Source organism: Sinocyclocheilus rhinocerous, unplaced genomic scaffold (genome assembly GCF_001515625.1).
Source record: "Sinocyclocheilus rhinocerous isolate Xijiao unplaced genomic scaffold, SAMN03320098_v1.1 scaffold1580, whole genome shotgun sequence".
Taxonomy (NCBI): Eukaryota; Metazoa; Chordata; class Actinopteri; order Cypriniformes; family Cyprinidae; genus Sinocyclocheilus; species Sinocyclocheilus rhinocerous.
This window is the reverse complement of record NW_015633551.1, coordinates 207,813-213,366: the sequence shown is the minus strand read 5'-3', so window position 1 is coordinate 213,366 and position 5,554 is coordinate 207,813. Positions and strand designations below refer to the sequence as shown.

Genomic DNA, 5,554 nt, shown 5'->3' with positions numbered 1-5,554 from the left:
AAATTATATATGAACAAACCCCTCTGTAAAAACCTTCAGAATATAGATTGGAATAAAACTGTAAAGTGTATTTAATTGTTACTGAAGTAGAGATTTTTGAGTGCAGGAGAAAAATCTTATTTTGAGAAAACGGCCTTTAAAGATATGAATCGTAAATGAAATCTACAGATACAAATAGATAAAATGCTATAAAATAAACACTCAAAAGTGTATTTTGGATGTTCTCTTTCCACTAGTCTGAAAAAATACTTTATGAAAAGCCCAAAATCTCAAAATTGACAGATGCATGAAAAAACTGTTTTTGCTTGTAGTTAGTGATGTAAGGATTAACCGCGAGCCGGTGTTGTACCTAAATCCGACCCCCCGTGAAAATCTTACCCCCCTCGCATGCACGCGCCTCACACATTAATACGCAGTGCAGCAACTTTATGCATTTCGTCCGGCTTTTCATCGTTTTTTACTGAATATTTTCCGATGTTTCACTCAGCAAGTACCAAGGAGCCTACATGGAAGCATTGTAGGCATTTAAAGTCATAAGCAGAAATGTAATTTGTGTGTAAAATGGACCGTATTAGACCGTACCATAGTACTGAGACTGCTCTCATTAGAGTTACAAATGGCACTGGCTCCCTATTAAACATTGTATTTTAAAATCTTGTTTATTACTTATAAAGCCCTGAATGGTTTAGCACCTCAGTATTTGAACGAGCTCTTATTGCATTATAGTCCTCCACGTCCGCTGCGTTCTCAAAACTCTGGCCATTTGATAATACCTAGAATATCAAAATCAACTGCGGGCGGCAGATCCTTTTCCTATTTAGCGCCCAAACTCTGGAATAACCTACCTAACATTGTTCGGGTGGCAGACACACTCTGTCAGTTTAAATCTAGATTAAAGACCCATCTCTTTAACCTGGCTTACACACAACACACTAACCCATTTCTAACATTCAAATCCATTAAAGATTTTTAGGCTGCATTAATTAAGACAACCGGACCTGGGAACACTTCCCCATAACACCCAATGTACTTGCTACATCGTTAGAAGAATGTCATCTACGTTGTTGTGGATGTTGCTTTGTAGATCCCAGGGTGTTGCTATGCAGTTACTAAGATGTTGTTAGCATTTTGCTAAGCGATGATCGCTGTGGTGCTCTGGGTTGTTGCTAGGGTGTTGCTAAGTGGTTTCTAAAGTACTCTGATCAAGACCTAGAGAGGACCTGTACAGCCCTGAATGTCAGAGGAGATCTGGACAACTAGATGAGCCCCAGAGACAGATCCCCAGTGAAGACCTTGTCTCCTAGACGGTCACTGGGACAAGACCACAGGAACCAGTTGAGTCCTCTGCACAATGTCACTTTGCTGCAGCCTGGAATTGAACTGCTGGTCCGTCTGGCCAGAGGAGAACTGGTCCCCCGACTGAGCCTGGTTTCTTCCAAGGTTTTTGCTCCATTCTGTCTTCCAGCGATATCGTCGCCTTGATTGCACAGATACTATGATACTATGAACTGAGCTGGAGACAGACATCACTGAATTCAACGATGAACTGCCTTTAACTGAAAATTGAGTGTTTACTATTGTCATTTTGCATTATTGACACACTATTTAATGCTGTACAGTTGCTTTGACACAATCTGTATTGTTAAAAGCGCTATATAAATAAAGGTGACTTGACGATGCAAACCGTAAACTGTCGAGACTTCCACAGGGTTAAGAATAAAGCTGCCAGTTGGCAAAATAAAGCTGTTAAAGGGTCAGTTCACCCAAAAATAAAAATTAGGCTGTGTTTTACTCAGCCCCGATGCATCCTAGGTGTATATGACTTTCTTCTTTCAGACGAAGCCAGTCAGAGTTATATTAAAAATTGTCTTTGATCTTTCAAGCTCTATCGTTGTACTCAGCGGGTGTTGCATTCCATCTGTCCAAAAGACGTGAAATAAAAAGCACCCTTCCACAGTAATTCATGCAAAAGGAGGCCCAACCAAGTATTGAGTGCATAGAAATGAACATACTTTTCAGAAGCCTGACGTTTCTGTTTAAAATATCCTTTTTTTATTGATCTTCTGTAATATTCTAATTTTCTGAGACACTGAATTTTGGGTTTTCATTATTTGTAAGCCATAATCATCAACATTTCAAAAAATAAAGACTTGAAATATTTCACTCTATGTGTAATGAATCTATATAATATATGGGTTTCACTTTCTGAAATGAGTGACACAAAATATTGACCTTTTTCATGATATTCAAATTTTTTGAGATGTACCTGTATACGCAAATAACACGCTATATAACGAGGCAAATACATTTTTGCAATGTAACATTTTTTAAGTGGCATGTGTCATTACATCAAACAAATAAAATAAAACTATTACCAAATTCTTGTTATAGCAGTGACAATTGATAAATTATCTAAAAAAAGCTTTTTTTAATTGTATTTATTTTTATATATTTACTCATGTGTGTATGTACTTATTTGGATCTTTTTTTTCGTTCATTCATTCATTCATTTACATTAAAGGGGTCATATGATGCGATTTCAATTTTTCCTCTCTCTTTGGAGTGATATTCTTTATAAAAGTTAAGACTTGTCCACGCCCTCCTAAAACGGCTTATTTAAACACGCCCCCACATGTCTACGTCACTGTGTGGGAAGATTTGCATAACACCGCCCAAATGTTCACGCAAAGAAAGAAGGCGTAACTTTTATTCTCGCTGTAGTATTGTTGTTGTCGCCGGCGCCATGTTGTGGAGATTCTGTGTGTTTAGTTGTGAAAGCGAAACTACTTTGTTTGGCCTTCCAAAAGAGGACGATATCCGCTTCGTCATGCCTAGAGCTGATCCGTGCTGGTTGCTGAGGAAATACATCAACTTCGCGCTGTGGATCGCTGGATCGGCTTTCACTGTGGATGAAGCCGAGTCCAGCCCGGGGTCGTCACATGTGGTTGCCGCACACCCGCCGGCCACGCCGTTCTTCTGCTTATAAGTTTTGCCTTTTTTTGCACCAGACATTCTGCTGATCCATGGGTCCAAAATGTTCCAGTTTGTTCACATCACTCCATAAAACATTCTTCCAGAGCTCCACAGGTCTATCCAAATTAATTTTAGCATATTCAAGTCAGCTTTTTATGTTCTTCTTGGTCAAGAGTGGCATTTGGCAAGATGCCCCAAATGAAAGCCATACTTGTCTAGTGTTCTTATACACTGCATTGAAATGTTTTTCCACCTTTCATTGGGTCATCTTGAAAGTCTTTGGCTGTACAATGCAGGTTTTTCCTCAGTTGTTCTGATCCCATTGGTTTTCTCGAAGTGACAACATACAGACAACATCCATAAAATAAAAACTAATAAATAAAAAATACAGACTTTTACCTGCACACAAGAAACATTTTTTGTGCCCTCGAGAAACTATTCACATGCGCATGGGAATTTTTGCATGCTTACGAATTACAATTTCTAGTTTTATATAACCTATTTCCTTTGTGCATCACTGCCATCTTACTATTAATAAAACAAGAGCATGGATGCACATGAATTAACAGAGATCTACTTGCTCAAAATTTGGCTTTTCTAATGGACTACCTGGTACTAACCTCTAATATCAAGCGCTAATGTCCAATACACATCCTCTGTGGCAGCACAGAAACCATGACACGAAATGGGCTAATGGCATAATATTTGCCAAGTTCAAGGGTTTATTAAAAAAAAAAAGGCGAGTACTGTTAAAAAAAAAAGTGTTTAAAAATTGACTTTTATTAGGGCAGTATGCCATATTTCAAGACCTTAGGTCTCTTTAATGCATAATGATGTTTTATTAACAAGGTTCAGGAGGAGCGCGTCAGATACTTAGCCTAATTAACACAGGTGGAGCGCACTCAAGTTAATAAACACTATGGTATAAATACAGCTGACTTACCTCTATCCATTGACGGTTTATCAGCATTCGGTTTGCACCTTTTGCCATTGTATCTCAGACTCAACTTCTCCCATCCAAACAAAGAGACTTATACTGAGGATTTTTCGGTCTTCCGGCCAATCAGCCGGCCCCAGGATCGCTACTTCTCCGCCAGACACCGCCGCCAAGCTCCAGGCTTCATTGCGGCCGCTGCTTTCTGCTCGACCAGCCACACGCTCTCCACGACGCTGAGGCTTAACCTCGCCTCCGCCGGTGTCACTTCCAACTTTTTCCCTGGCATCCTCTTATCTTTCGGCTGTGCCTACAATTCCTCCAATCGGAAAGTGGACCGTATTTAAGTCCGAGGCAAACGCTGATTAATTCTGACGCACCGTTCTTGCGATGGGTAAACAAATCGGATCCAAGTTATTCGTCTCCCAGCAATCAGTCAACCTCACTCCTAAATCTACTCCAGCAGAGCGGCCAATATTTCGAGCAAAGTTTGCAAGGCTAATTAACACAGGTGGAGCGCACTCAAGTTAATAAACACTATGGTATAAATACAGCTGACTTACCTCTATCCATTGACGGTTTATCAGCATTCGGTTTGCACCTTTTGCCATTGTATCTCAGACTCAACTTCTCCCATCCAAACAAAGAGACTTATACTGAGGATTTTTCGGTCTTCCGGCCAATCAGCCGGCCCCAGGATCGCTACTTCTCCGCCAGACACCGCCGCCAAGCTCCAGGCTTCATTGCGGCCGCTGCTTTCTGCTCGACCAGCCACACGCTCTCCACGACGCTGAGGCTTAACCTCGCCTCCGCCGGTGTCACTTCCAACTTTTTCCCTGGCATCCTCTTATCTTTCGGCTGTGCCTACAATTCCTCCAATCGGAAAGTGGACCGTATTTAAGTCCGAGGCAAACGCTGATTAATTCTGACGCACCGTTCTTGCGATGGGTAAACAAATCGGATCCAAGTTATTCGTCTCCCAGCAATCAGTCAACCTCACTCCTAAATCTACTCCAGCAGAGCGGCCAATATTTCGAGCAAAGTTTGCAAGGCCCCGAACTCGCCTCGCTCGACACCACCATCGCCCCGCACAAGACCATTTGGCTCTCCTTAAGCACTGTGTCGCAGCGGCAGGCCTTCAACGAGCCTGGGCCGTGCCCCAGATCTCACTCGCTTCCAGCTTCGGCTTAACCTTTTACCACGGCTCTTCCGGCTGCAGCGTCATATGCAGCTGGGCCTCCAGCTCTTGTAGCAGACGCTAGCGCGAGGACGCCTCCGCTAGCGATGCAGGCCGTGTTGCAAATTCATTTTTAGGTAAAGTCGCTAAAAGGCAGGTCGTTTTGTTGCTAAAAGTTGTTAAACGACGCTGTAGCAAAACGATGTTGATGTCATTTTGTAACCATGACGCAAACTGCATAGAATACACAAAGAAATTACTCCGATTTTCGGAATTAATTTTCGCTAGCATTTTTACCTGTATTTGAAACCACACATTTCACTCAGATAAATGGATGAAAAAGATTGATTTTCGAGAAAATAAGTTCAACTATGTACCTAAATGATTAATGATTTATAGGGACAAACTAACAACTAGGTTTATCATAAAAGAAACGATTATTATTGAACAAGTGCAACTAACAACCAAAT

General features: G+C 41.3%; 1 protein-coding gene across 2 annotated transcripts in view; it reads right to left on the bottom strand.

Moving 5' to 3' along the window:
- The window catches only part of LOC107744592 (bromodomain-containing protein 1-like), a 103,608-nt gene that overhangs the window by 1,775 nt on the left and 96,279 nt on the right, over nucleotides 1–5,554 (bottom strand). The gene's annotated exons all lie outside the window — the stretch shown is intronic.